The following is a 15,588-nucleotide window of genomic DNA, read 5'->3' as shown; positions in this document are numbered from 1 at the left end:
TTGAAAGCTGTCTTTGAATGAATTTTTTTTTTCAATTATTGTTTTCTAAACTTGTTTTTTCTGAAATATCAGAAATGTCCTGTTTCCGTACACTGTATTTCTTTCAAATTTAATGTATGAAAATAGGAATTCGATCCTCTTATATGAAAAATGATCATATTATTTGATTATAATCACTAATTTAAAAATCAAATATTTTTTTCTCTTTTATCTCATTATCATTGAATAATTGTACTCAAATAATATGATCACATAATCACTTTTTTATATGAAAGGATCCAAATCCAGAAAAATTATATCCAATAAATGTAGTTTATTTGACAACATAAGCTGAGTAAGTGGAGAAAAAACTTAAGTTCGATTTATATTAAATATATCGTTGAAGAGATATGAAAAGCTTTAATTGTGATTAAGCTCCGAGCTGACTCAAATAATCAAAGCTTGATGAGACCAACTCATCTCAAAGAGCGAATTATGATGGGGTATGAAAAATATTAGAAAAATTGTTAAATATAAGTTTTTGAAACAAGTAAAATTCTGTGCGTTGCTTTTGTTTTCTTTTTAGATTATGCTATTTTATCTTGTTGCGCTGGTAATTTTACAACACCGACCACACGCAATAGTGAATGCAGTTTTTCTTTGACTCATGGACACAAAGTTATCACATAACTAATCCCAGTCAAAAGCATTAATTACAAAGAAGATTGGGGGCATTCATTCTAACAATTTCCGTGCATATCGACTTTTGTATGATTCTATATATAATTATACAGGAGAGATATTTTCACTACTAAAATTTTCTATTATCAACTTATTACCTATCCAATTATCATTAGATTAATATTTTCTCTCTCTTCAAAAACATTTTAACATTCTCTCTTTGATCCAATGGTGATCTGATGGATAATAAATTAATAGTAAGAATTTTTGGTAGTTAGAATATCCTCACTCGTAATTATATAATATATTTTTTCATACGAGAGGACAGATAGAGAGTGCCACAATGCTTTGGCTCGCTAGTGGTAGTGTGGTACACAGCCATTCAATCCGAGCATTGAAACCTCAAATCCTTGAAACACGTTATGTAATTGCAGTGGTGATCCAATGGGATTAATGCATGTAACTGGCACGTCGAAGACATACCTAAGGTCTAATTTATAAGAGCTAGTGCCTCCTTTTGGTTGGAGCCCGGTCAAACTTTCATCTACAACGAGGTATTTGGTACGCGTTATTTTGTAAGATTCTTGAGAAATTAAATTTTTTTTTTAATTTTAAATTTTTGAATATTATCGTAAATTGAATATAAAAATTATATTTTTAAAAATTGAGATTTTCAGATAAATTTCTTTTTTCCACTATCAAATATCTGGAAGCGTGGGATTTTATTATGGCAATACAATGAAAGGTCTTGTTGGGCTTCCACTACATGCAGCTCGTGCCCACATTGTGCGTGAACACGAATCATGGTCTTTGAGATCATTCACATCCAAAGGATCCATTTTGAGCCCAATAGGAATTACTCAACGCCTCTTTTTGGTAAACACACATGCAAAAATGGAGCTAGAACAGCCATTTTTCATTTAGATGAAGAGACCATAATAATGTGGTTGGTTTTTAAAGCTATTCGCATGGTACAAATTTTAAATTAATAATCAAAGCAAAATTTATGAAAGTTATCATTCACATCCATGAGTCTTTTTTTTTTTCTTAAGTCGTGGTCATGAACCACAAATTATCCATAGGTCAATTTTTTTATGGCTACGATTTTTTAAAAATTCTCGACTTGAATATTTTTATTTAAATTTAAATAGAAGTTGTAAATGACATATAAAAAAAACCATGAGTAATAACTAAAAACCATTGTTATTATCGATAAATTAAGGCTTTTTAGTATGTAAAAGTCGCAAATGACTTTTGTGACCTAAGATTCACTACAAAAAAACACATCATTTCTGGAGGTTAATAAAACCTCCGATAATTATTGTACATTGTGGCATTTTCATGGAACTCCACTATCTCCTAATATCTTATCACATGTCTTTCCTCTCTCTCTCAAATTTTTTCGCCTTCGTCCACATTCCATTTTACAAAACTCTTCTCTTTCTCTTTAAAACTTCTTTGCTCACATCTATTCAATCTTTTCTTTTCTCTCTAAATCTTTCTTCTCTATTTTCTCTCTGTTTCACTATGTCCACCTTCACTCTTTGGTATATCGATTTCTCTGCAACTCGGTTTTTGAAATCAATTTGATTTACGATTTGGTTTTGGCCTTGCTCGATCTTTGTTGCGTCTCCTCATATAATGATTTCAACCTTCATTCTCTCTCTCTCTCTCTCTCTTCAATTTGATTTAATTTTTTGACATTGAAGTTAGGGTAAAAGGTGCTGATGTTTTGTTACAGATTGATTCAGAATAGTTAAAAATGGGTGTGTCATTTACGAAGCTATTCAGCCGGTTGTTAATATATGTCATTTGTTGTAGGGTTTAATGTGGAAACGGTGGAATATAAGAACATCAGCTTCACTGCTTGGGATGTTGGTGGCCAGGATAAGGTATTTATTTTCTACTCGTTTTTTGTTTTTCATCCTATGTATTTTTATCTCTGAATTGAATTTTTTTGTTGAAACGTGTTATCCACATGTTTTTCAATTATGCAGAAAATAGGGAGCTATATGATCGATGTGGAGGAAATTGGAACTGAGTTTTGAGGTTCCTGCAGGCTGTGGAACAATCCTCTGAGATGGTGGAAACATTATCAAGCAATGTACTATTTCATCATATCAATCAATTACTTTTGTTTGCTTTTTAAGAAAAATCCTCATTCGTTAAATGACAACTTTCAAATAAGTATATTGTCCGGAATGAATCATCTATATTTCATTTTATAACATTATCATATTTTCATATAGTTAAATTGTATTAAAAAAATTTCAGTCATTCGTTCATAAATCTTCAAATTAAATTATCATTTTCTTACTTTTCTTTTATTACTATTTTTTCCCTTGCATCTCTTTTAGTCTTCTTACTGCCTTTTTTTAAAGAAAAGTTGTGGAGTTTTAAATAATGATGAAAAAAAATATTCATAAATGCAAATTACAACTGGAAAGTATCAACCTTATTGATAAGCAATTCCTCTGTCTACTCCTGTTGTTGAAGCTGGAGATGAGTTGAACAAGATGTTGAATAAGGTAGTAAAATATATCCTTAATGAATGATATATGATAATTTGGCTTATTTTAGTGACTTAATTTTTCCTAGCTCAATTTTGTGATTGTTTATGTATGGTTATAATCATGTCAGGATGAGTTGAGAGATGTGTTGCTCTCTTATAGTTTTTGCAAACAAGCAAGATCTTCCAAATGCTATGAATGCAACTGAAATTACTGATAAGCTTGGTCTTCATTCGCTTCGTCAGTGTCACTATTAATATTTTGAGTTTTTTGGAGTTGGCCGCAACATACCACAATCCACATTTGATAACTTTGGGTATATCCAGAGCACATGTGCCACATCTGGTGAAGGACTTTATGAAGGACTTGATTGGCTCTCAAACAACATTGCAAATAAGGTTTAATACAGAATGATTATTTTCAGGGACTTGGCAATTTAAATTACAAGTTAACAGATTTCACATGTAGGCATTTAACTTATTTCTTTTCTTTTCTAATTTTTGAGTGCAGGCGTAATGATTATAGTTATGGGTTTACAACAAGAATAGCAATTTCTGTAGCTATTATTATTCAAGGATTGGATTTTGTGTTGTTTTGAGTCTCCTTACCTGCATGTGCAGGCAGTCACCATCTGTGCAAATGCTTGGACTAATGCCGGTCATTTTGTTCTTATCCTCTTCCCTGCCTCTCATTGTGGGTTACTGAGGTGTTAATAATCTCATACAATTTATGTTATCTGTACTATATGAACCAGGCATAAGAAACTTGCAAATTCTCAATTTGTATTATGGCTCAAGTTCTTGTACTCTTAGTGTGAAAGATACTTTGTATTGTGGTTAGTACAGTTAATGTTTCATGCCTGCTCTTTTGTACATACTTAACTCTTAAGGTTGAATTTTTTCATGTCCAATTTTATACCAGTAGTAATTCTTCTATGTTGCACTTCATAATTTTGTTACCTTTTGGGTATGTCTGATGTATTTTTTATTTAACCATCGAAGGTATAGCTAAATAAATTCTTTGGGTATGCAGGTTTACTCCGATATCTCTGAAAGTGCTCCTTTTCTTGTTATTAATGATGATAAGAGAATCAATATTTTACCAGTTCTTCTATTACATGAAGAAGCTCCTGATACTGGCAATATGAATTCCTGGACAGAAGTTCCCCATGCAACTGTGGATTTTGAGTTTCCTTTGGAAAAATGGGTTCAAGTTGGATGTGAGGTATCTTATATGATTACTTGAGGATTGCCTTGTGTCTATTCTTTTATATGTTTCTTTGTCTATGGCTTTCACTTCACTAAGATATCTTCTGTACTTTGCTCCTATAAACTACTTATTTTACGATAAGGTATTGACCCTAATGCATGTATATTCTTCTGTTTGGCGTTGATGTTTTATATTTTCTTTCTGGAATTCAAAAGCTAGAGTCGATATAATAAAAACAGAAAGAAAAAGGCTTGCAATTTATCCAAGTTTGTGCCTTACCTTAAAGCACATCTATAACAAACTATAGATCACCTTCCTTGCTGCTACTTGCATAGACTAGTCCTTTCCCTTTTTCTTAATTTATTTAATGAGAAATTATGAGATGGCTATCTTCTTGTGCAATTACAGGTTTCTCCAAATCGTATCCAGCTTCAGATTAATGGAGAGATTGCATGAAACGGTGATTGGGTGTATGGATGGCTGGATCACAGTGGCTATTGGTTTTTAACCCGTTGTTAAGTTAATGCCACTTGAAGTAGAGCAGAATCATTGTTCTAATTGTTTTCTCGTATAGAGCGCATGCCACTTTCCAGATTTTATGTATATAGATTAAGGACTAAATGGTAAGTCAAGTTGTAAAGTGATGGCTTGTAGCCAGGTTTTCACAGTTGATGTGCTAAATCTTGCTCACCGAATTTATTTGTTAGGTAATACATAGACTGTAAAGTGATGTATATAGAATCATTGTTGTTTTTGCAAGTGAAGTCAACAAGCTGAATGCAAATCAATTTAGATATCTATTCAAATATTTGGAATGAATTTTTTTTATCCTTTTGAATTTACCTAGTTTTTTAAAAGAAACGTAAAATTTTAAATGGTTTTTTTTTAAAAAAAATTCAACAAATTTGTGGGGGTCTTAAACCTCTAGAAATTGAAACATTTGTGGGGGTCTGGAGTCTCCAGAAAATATTTCAACAAATTGTGGCATTACACATAAAGACCCCACAAAATATGTTGTGGCGTAGGCAAAACTGGGGGTTATGGAGGATGCCACAAATGTACTTTGTGGAGGTCAAAGACCCTCACAATATGAAAATATGACCCCCACAAAATGCTTGAATTTTTGTAGTGTTTTTTTATTTATTTTTTGATAAAATCGCGATTGTGATTTGTGAGCCATGAGTGTAATATAATAAAAAATAAAATAATAATAAATAATATATATATATATAAAAGTAAAGTTAACGCTGTTATTTTAAAATAGCTTTATAATATAATAATAAAAAAAAACATATACACATATATCTCTGAATATAATATAAAGAATAAATAAAGAAAACAAATATTTGTATAGTACATAAAGAATGAGCTGTAAATGCCGTGTGGACTTTAAACAATAAGGACATTGAGATTTTTATTCAATGCAATGATTATATCATTACAATTTGGTTAGATTCCAATTAATTTAGTTTGTATTGTTAAAATTTAACTAAATATAATGATTAAAATGGTCAAAAAGAAAGTCAACATGTTTGCATGCATATAGAACACATGACAGGACACCAAAGAAAAAATGAAAGGGAGGAAAACTAAACAGATAAAAGAAGAGCTCAGAGGAAGGAAAAGAAAAATGGAGAGGGGGGAATCATACAGAAATGAAGAGGCCAAGAGAATAAGTATAGGAAATAAAAGTAAGGTAATATTAAGAGATAAAAACTTTCTCTTATTTTTCTTCTTTTCACTATTTCTTTTAAAAAATTTAATGGTATTATTACTCTGCTAGGTTCCTTTCTTAGAATTCTATTACTACTTGATTTTATTCCTATCTTTAGCTTTATTATTAATTATTTCTAAAATCTTTTTTTTTTTAAGTTGATTATTAACCGATGAATTATTTGGTACCAAATAAATATTAAAAGAAAATAAAGAAATACCCGAAAAGAACAAATAAAGAAAATAAAGAACAAATAAATAAAATAAATATTTGTATACTACATAAAGAATGACCTGTGAAGAGAGAACTATCTCTAATGAAAAACCCTAGCGTAGCAATACCATCGTCAAAGCTTTCTCCTGAGGAAGCTGACATCTTAAAGAGGAGTAAAAAGAAATACAAGAGGGAGATTCATCTTTCAGCCAGATCAAACTATGACACCACGGGAGGAAGAATAGATGGAGGAGAGGTTGTCTTCTAAGGAAATGCTAATGAGACACAATGGCGAATGGGAGATGCAAGATGCAAAGGAGGAGGTATAATCAGAACAAGAAGATGAAGAATTCCAGGATGCAGAAACCGAATTAAAAGAAAGAACAAGAAATCCAGAAGTTCTCTGTGTGAACGATGGAGACAATAAAATCAATTTTAAGTTATCAGATGTTTTCAAGAAGTGTGCATGGAAATCTTGGAGAAAGGCGATTTATGTGAAGCTTTTAGGGGGAAAACTAGCTCTCCCTATCATGAAGAAGAAACTTGAGAATATGTGGGCAAGGAGAGGCAAATCTTCGTCATTGATGTGGAAAACGACTTCTTCCTAGTAAGGTTCACTGACAAAAGAGACATGGATTATGCTATTATTGTTGGACCATGGGTCTTATTTGACCACTACTTAGCTATTAGATCGTGGGAACCATATTTCTAATCTCATTCTGCTGCTACTGGTCGTATTTTGGCTTGAGTTCGTCTTCCTAGTTTTTTGTGGAATATATAAATACAAAATTACTAAAAGAAGTAGGGAGTTGGCTAGGTAAGTTCGTAAATATAGATGTTGCCACAACCTCTTTGGCTAGGGGAAAATTTGCAAGAATTTGTGTTGAATTAGACTTGGGAGAACCTTTGCAGGCAGAATACAAGATTGAAGGGAGATTAAAAAAAGTTGAGTATGAGGGGCTTCATTTGGTGTGTTGTAGCTGTGGGAAATATAGCCATCGCTCTAAAAGCTATTCATCGAAGGCCATCTGTCGCAACCGTTTCGCGACGTGACGGCGAAAGAATTATTGAATGGTTAAAACAATGGAGTCGCCACCATAGTTTATTTAGGAAAACATTGGAAAAACCTTTTTTAAAGACAATTGGTCTTTGACAGTAGAAATGGGTTCGGGAGTCGATTACGAGTAGGGAAGGTATTAGCACCCTACACCGTCCGTTAAAAAACGGTTACCTTATATCAATTGTGCAAATTATTGATAAGATTTTTAAATATTTATTTCACCCTTAAAAAATTAAATAAAATTGACTGTTGGAAAAGAAAACTAATTTTGAAAATGTATTTTTGTGCTTGACGGGAAGAGTTCCGCTCCGACGTATCCCTCGGTACAATAGGGAACTCAAAGCTACGTCGTTCTGTATAAAATATTTGTGTGTTGATTGATTTTAATTTTGAAAGTAGTTTTAAAGAAAATAATTTGAAAGTTTTGGATTTGATAGTTTCGGAATATCAAATTGTCGCAGTTAAAATAATCCGAAATGATAATTGCAGGATTAACAAGCTGTCTCAACTCAGCTAATCCTTTCTTTTAAAGAATAATAATATTCATATTATTATTTTTTGTTATCGTGAATTTTATGATAAATTTGATTTAATTTTGAATCACCAAGTCGTCACGGCAAAAATGAGTCAAACAAAATGTGTGGGATTAACAAGCCGTCACGGCTCAGCTGATTGCCGTTTCAATTGATATCAAACTAATTTTTATATTCTTTATGTTTTAATTAACCCAAAATCAAATATTTTTAAATAAAACTTTGATTTTTTGTTTGTTTTTTGTTTATTATTACTAAATGGTCTAAAATCATCGGATTGTCACAGTCGAAATGATTCTAAAGAATAAAGGAATTAACAAGCTGTCACAACTCAGCTAATTCTTTTAACATATAGTTCATGTTTTTTTATGATAAACTTAAATGAATTTTGAATCACCAAGCCGTCTCGGCCAAAATGATCCAAAACAAAATCTATGAGATTAACAAACCGTCACGGTTAAATTACCCATATAAATCTAATATGATAATTTTTATTTAGAAATATTGATAAAATCTAACTGGATTTTAGGTCATCGTTAGTATACTGTAAAAAAATATTATTTGAGAAATTGCAACAGGTTATAATAAACAACAAAAAAACAAAGTATTATGTTACCTTCAAAAGGCAACGCTGTGAATGCACAGGTACATGGACCAAAAACAATGATGTTTGCAAATTTATATTATTAAAATATTCAAAAAAAATTATAACACGACAAAGTATTGCTACCATTGTTAGTATAAAGCAAAGAAATTGGAATGAGTCAAACAAATGGCATATTGCTTCGTAAGTGTGCATGCCTTGGAGCTTATGTTTGATGATCCATTAAAATAACTCTTTAACAAGAATCAAATGATACAATGAAATATTAAAATATTAAAACATGCAACATGACAACATTCATCATGATGGTGTACGTGCCTAGATCAAGGAAGCTGAAATTTGCTATTCATTTCATATATATCTTATAACTTAGAATGTGGTTCCTGAACCACCTTTTTCTTGTTTTCCACATTTGTTTCTAATATTTATGCCCTTATCACACCATTTAATATTATAATAAATAGCAAATACAAAGACACAAAAGGAACCCTTTGAAATGAAACGTGCACACACATTCTTTAGCAACGTATACATATATTGAATGACTAATGCATATAAATTTCTTTTAACCAAAATATTAAAACTGACCTTGAGTTTAGAATCCATGGTGGAGAGAAACTGAACAAGATACTCCTCTTAACATCTTGATTGAAATGTGTAAGTCTTGGAGGTTGCTTCAGTCAGCAGTGGTAATGGCAAACATAGGTGATCAGGAATGGAAAATAAAGGAGAAGGTTCTTGAATCTTTTACTGTGATGAAGATGAAATATAGATATCTCTTATTGGTTTCACCTCCTTCTTTTTAGAAATAAAATAAAATTTCTGAACCTCTTATCCCCCTCTCTTCGTTGTGTTTGTTCTCCTTTTCTATTTTCTATCTCACAGAATTTTTTCACAGCTTTCCTTTAGAATTTTCTCTCTTTTTCCTTACGAAAACTCTCTCCTTCTCACCACAATCTCCCTCTCTTTTATACAGTGATGAAGACGGTGGAACTTTAATCAATTTTTGTTTTAAAATGCCCCTGCAACCCCTCTATAGTCTATAGTCACTCTTCCACCGCCATATCTCTAGTCTGCAACCTCTCTGCTTTGTTTTTTTCAAGGTATTCAACTTGACATGTTGATAAATGGGATAAATTGTTATAATAAATTATAATGGATGTGCCGGGTTTGAGAACCGCCATCGACATTTCCTTTTTATTAAGAAACGTATATTTTTAAATAAAAGATAAAATATGAACTCTTTTTTTTATCAATATCTCTTCTTTTTTACTTACTGTTTTTCTATTTTCCTTTATTTTATTTTTTTTATAAAACAAAAAATAATGATAATAGAAATTTCACATTTTTATTTTTTATATTTATATATATATATATATTTTTATATATGAGGACAAAATTGAGTGGTTACACCATCCAAGTAATCCCTCCATCAGGTGAAACTATATGAATCATGGTGAGGAGAACAAAGTAATCAAGAACTCGACAATTACATCAAGCAAAGAGGAAGGGAGATATGGTCTTTGGATGCTCATTAATAAACAGAGGAGGAACAACAGGAATAGCACAAAACAAGGGGGAAAATGCACATATTTTATGACTCCTCGAAAGGAAGGGAATATTAAAAATTCAAGATTCAGTGCTATAAGGAATGCATAAGAGATTGAGAACGGAAAATTGTAGAGGAGGAACATGTCTGTGACCCACTAAAAAGTGCATCAGGAACAAAATCAGATTCAGGAAGGATAGCTAAGTCCTTTAATCAAATTGTCAAAACTCCCACTGCTTATATTGTGGTAGATGGAGATTCAAGTGAGGAAATTAAATGTACTACTCATGTGGGGAAGGTTTGTGGCCAATATGCAGTAGAAAGGAATCAAGAACAAGGTACTGAGGAGGACAACAACATGGCTCTGAATAATCAGTCTACTTAGGAGGAAGGTACAATGCTCAAAAGCCAAAGGAAATGTGAATACACATATGAAGAGTTCTCTTCAATCCAAAGTACAAGTTCAACCTTGATGAAGAGTAAGTCTTTGCATCAAGGGCAACAATCTCTAGATTAGTCCAAGCAACATGTTTCAAGACCTCATAATCGTTTAACTTTAATGAGAAAGAAGTTAGAAGATAATAAAAGAAGTAGTTTATTGGATCGACCACAACTGGGGAATAAACCAGACGTTCAGGAGAATCAGGTGTGCCTGAAACCTGCAAACTCTTATACTAGTTTTTAATGTCTTTGCTTTTTTGGAATGTAAGAGCTGCCAACAAGAATTTGTGGCATTCTCTTAATTTGAAAATCAAAAAATATAGTATTGGTCTAGTGGTTCTACTTGAACCAAGAACTTAGACTTTAACCTGTCAAAATCTAATGAAATTTATTGGGTTTGATGGATGCTAGGTTAAGGAAGCTCAAGGTTTTTTAGGAGGAATCTAGGATATATGGTCTTCTAATAATTTTCAGGTGGATATTCTTAAACAATCTAAGCAATTTTTACATATGAAAATCAAGGTTCAGGAAAGTCCTCGGGAAGTTTAGCGACAACAGCTCTAGAGTGATCTCAGAGGCATTCGTAATTCTTGTTTGAAGCCTTGGATTATGGGAGGTGTTTTCAATAAAATTGAAAGGATGTATGAGAAGAAAGGAGGCAATCCACTAGACCTAAGTAAGTGTGCTCTATTCAGTTCAGTCCTTGATGATTGTAACATAGCTGATATTGGTTGCACAAGGTCTCCAGTTACGTGGCAAGGCCCTAAATGGGGTCACTTAGACATAATTTTTAAAAGATTGGATAGGGTGGCTACCAATTTAGTTTGAAGAATGGAATTTGATGAGGCTAAAGTAACAAAACTGCCTAGATTACAGTCAGATCATAACCCAATTTTGCTTGACTTGTTTGATATCAAATCTAATTCGCCTGATAGACCCTTCTGTTTTATGGCTGCATGGCAAGAACATCCTGATTTCAAATAGCTTATTGGGTTAATATGGAGCAATTATTTTGATATTCCTTACATGCTTTAACGTTTTATCCTGACTGTTAGAGAGTGGAATAGAAAAATGTTTGAAAATATCTAGAGGAAGAAAATGGGGCTTCTAAAAAGATTGGAGCGAATCCAAAATCAAAGAACCCAATATGACTCTGGGAGGTTAGGCATGTTGGAAAATGATTGCCAAATAGAGATTACAAAAATTTTAAATAAAGAGGAAAAATTATGGTTCCAGAAGTCAGACAGTAATGGATAAAAAATGGTGATAGAAATACTAAGTTTTACCACCTTGGTACAATTGTTCACTGAAATAGTAAGAAGATTATCAGGCTTAAGGATGATGCATGGGAATAGATGGACTACTAACCAGGATGAGTTGAAGAATATTACCTGCAAGTTTTATAAAAATCTTTTTACTGAGGAGATTGTAATTAGGAGATGGTTGAACTAAAAAAACCTTTGGCCTCAGATGTCTTATGAGGACAAACTACATTTGGAAAATTGGCCCTCATATTGGGAGATTCATTGTGTTGTCTTTGGTATAGGTAGCTTGAAAGCGCCTGAAATATATGGGTTTCCCGTTTTGTTTTTCAAAAAAATTAGGTAGCAGTGAAGGATTAAATTTGTAATCTTGTTAATTGTTTGGGAATACCCCGAGCTTATCTCATCCACCAATTCAGCTTTGCTTGTTCTTATTCCAAAGAATCAGTCCCCATCCCATATAACTCAATTCAAGCCTATTTCACTCTGCTCAGTTATTTATAAGATCATTACAAAAATTCTGGTGACGAGGTTGAAGCCAATAATGTTGAAAATGATATCTTTGGTCTAGGCTAGTTTTATCCCACATAGTCAAATGCAAGACAACACAATAATTGTTCAAGAAATTATCCACATAAAGGTTGGAAGTCTAAATGTTTGTCGCAAGCAGGTAGAGTCACTCTTTCTCAATCCGTTCTTGTTACCATTCCGTATTTCCAAATGCAAGCTGGTGGTCTCCCCAATCCGGTATGCATGGAAATAGAGAAAATTCAAAGAAGGTTTACTTGGGGTGATAAACAAGGCAGAAGACACATGCATTAGGTTGATTGGGAAACGATTACAAAACCAAACGTGAAAAAAGGACTTGGTCTGAAAAAACTTAACATCATGAATGATGCTTTCATAGCTAAACTAGCTTGGGTTGTCTTTTCCCAACAGCACGCCCTCTGGGTTCAAGTTCTCAGGGCTAAATATGCCTATGGCAAGGAAGGTATTAACATTTTTAGCTCAAAGGCAGGGGACTCCAGAACTTAGAAACAGACTTGTAATGCCTAGAAAAAACTTGAAGATCTGTTAGTGTGTGAGATTGGTGATGGTAATTCAATTCGTTTCTAGAAAGATAAATGGATCAATCATTCAGGGAGATTGATGGACCAGTCTGTGCATCCAATTGAGTGGGATGAAGTAAACAAAACTATTAATCAGTATGTGGATCTGCATGGAGATTAGAAGGTGGATGATCTAATGAGGTGGCTGCCACCTAATGTTATCAGCAAAATCAGAAGCTTCCTTCCCCCAAACTGTAAAGATGGAGCTAATAGACTTTATTGGTGTATTCCTGGTTTCATAAGACTATTAGCTAAAGGACTATATACTGCATTTTCCGATCCTTATAATGTTCAAAGCGGGAGACCTGAGTTGTGGAAGGCAATCTAAAAATGGATTGGTCCTCAGATAATTAATTTTTTCCTCTGTAAAGTGGGATATGACAGGATGCCAACCAAAAGTAGATTAAATAGGTTTAATTTGGGCATCTCAACATGTTCGGGTTGTAACCAAGAAATAGAAAGTACCTTGCATTTGTTGAGGGACTATCCAAATATAAAAAATATTTGGAGTCGTTTGTCCTGTCACTTGGCTGTTCCATCTTTCTTTTCTTTGAACTTGCCGGATTGGTTAATGGAGAACTTGAAACATCTATCTTCTTGCTGTTTTGACATACCTCAAGCTCTGACTTTCGGTATAACTTTTTGGAAGGCATGAACTTGGAGAAATGAGGTTATGCACGCCTCAGATAAAATGGAAAATGGATATTATATACTGGAGGTGATGTTATCGTATGTTAGGGAGGTTTTTTCATCCTTTTAAATGAATGGTAGCTATATTCATAGTAGTTCTTTACATGTGAATTTAATTAGGTGGGTGCCTCCTGATGATGGGTGGATAAAAATTAATACGGACGGGGCCTCTAAATGTAATTCAGGTATGTCTGCCTGTGGTGGTCTGATTAAGGGCCTGATGGTAAGTGGTTGGAAGCTTTCTCTTATAGGACAGGGCACTGCAATGCAATTATAACTGAGCTATAGGGTATTCTGGAAGGACTTGAAAGTGTTTGGGAAGGAGGTTGGAAGAAGGTTATTTTAGAAAGTGATTCAGCAAATGTTATCCCTTTGCTTACTAAATCTGGTGATGAATCCCGAGAGTCTCATTTAGTGACTCGAATATGGGAATGACTCTTAAAGGATTGGACTATTGGGTTGTTGTGTAGATATAGGGAAGGTAATGTTTGCGTGGATTGGCTGGCTAATCTCCCTCTGCTGAAGTTAGACCAAGAAGATTTTATTGTATTCAGGTTCCCCCTCCTGATATTAGGTGGTCGAACTTTTCTGATTTTAGCTTTGTGCACAGAGCTAGACATTCTCTGATGTAATTCTCTTTGCTTGTTGTGTTTCGGGACATAGCCCCCACACCAAAAAAAAAAAAAAAATTGTCCTGTGAATGTCGTGTGGACTTTAAACGATAAAGACATTGAGATTTTTATTCTACGTAATGATTATATCAGGTTAGAATTCTAGCTCTTCCAAAGTGGTATCTCACTGATGGTTGGTTAGATTCTAATTAATTTAGTTTGTATTGTTAAAACTTAACTAAATATAACGATTAAAATGGTCAAAAAGAAAATCAACATGTTTGCCTATATGTAGAACACCTAACGGAAAACCAAAGAAAAAAAATGAAAGGGAGGAAAACTAAACAGAGAAAAGAAAAGTTGAGGGAAAGGAAAAGAAAAAAAGGAAAGGAGGGAATCATATAGAAAGGACGAGGCCGAGATAAGACGTATACTAAATAAAAGAAAGGTAATATTGAGAGATAAAAACGTTATCTCATTTTTCTTCTTTTCACAATTTCTTTTAATTTTTTTATAGCCATTTCTTTTAAATTTTTAATGGTATTGTTATTGTAAGAACCTGCACCGTTAAATAAGGTATTTAATTGAATTAAATATGAGAATTAGGAAATGATTCCATAATTGACCCTAATAATTATTATGAGGCTCTAATAAATATAGTAAGTGGATAATAATGCTGAAAGTCGCTTTTCGGAAGAAAAGTGCAGATACCGGTTCTGCTAGTCGGTATAAATGCGTACCGAAAAAGTATCCCAAAAAATTATAATAAGTACATGATAATTACTAGAATAATAAATAGGACTTGCAAAACGAGTTTCAAGTCAAAATAATGAGAACTGGTACCAGAAACTGATACTGGCTATGAAAAGCGCGTACCAGAAAGGTGCTCCGAAAAATATAATAAAAATATGAAAATTCTTGTAAAATTGAGTAGGTTAAGAATCCAAAGTTTGAGATTAAAATGCTAAGCGTAGCAATTAAAGTTAATACTGTGTGTTAATGCTTATATGGCCTATATATACTCTTATTATGGGCACAAAACCCTAGACTCCTTTCTTTCCTACGTGAGTGGGGCTGGTCAGTTTGTGTGTGAGCACTGTTCCATTGCTTCTTTCTCTATTTCTTGATCAAAACTCAACCTTGAACCCATTTCTTGGTTGTTTCATCATCCTAGACACTTGGTGTGAGTGAGAGGCATCATTGTGGGTGAGCGAGGGTGTTCTTCAGTGGTATTCCAGCTGCTGCGTGTGAGGTTTTGAGGCTGAATTTGGTTAGTTTGTTTGTGAGAGCTTGGAGTTGGTACTTTGAGCTTCAAGGTGTCATCTTTGAGAAGAAAAAACCAAACTTGTTGGTCCATTTTCGTGTCCTTGGGTGTGCTGGGCTGTGGGAGCTTCTAGTGAGCTCCAAGAGCATCTCCCTTGCT

General features: G+C 33.3%; 1 pseudogene; it reads left to right on the top strand.

The window, feature by feature from the left end:
* Positions 1-2,412: 2,412 nt before the first annotated feature.
* LOC133284994 (ADP-ribosylation factor 2-like) lies at positions 2,413-5,148 on the top strand (annotated as a pseudogene).
* Positions 5,149-15,588: the final 10,440 nt, after the last annotated feature.

The sequence above is a fragment of the Gastrolobium bilobum genome, unplaced genomic scaffold, assembly GCF_033153095.1.
Source record: "Gastrolobium bilobum isolate Gb01-03AN ecotype WA unplaced genomic scaffold, APGP_CSIRO_Gbil_v1 utg6195, whole genome shotgun sequence".
Classification (NCBI taxonomy): domain Eukaryota; kingdom Viridiplantae; phylum Streptophyta; class Magnoliopsida; order Fabales; family Fabaceae; genus Gastrolobium; species Gastrolobium bilobum.
The sequence above is the reverse complement of the archived record's forward strand: the minus strand, read 5'-3'. Positions and strand labels throughout refer to the sequence as shown.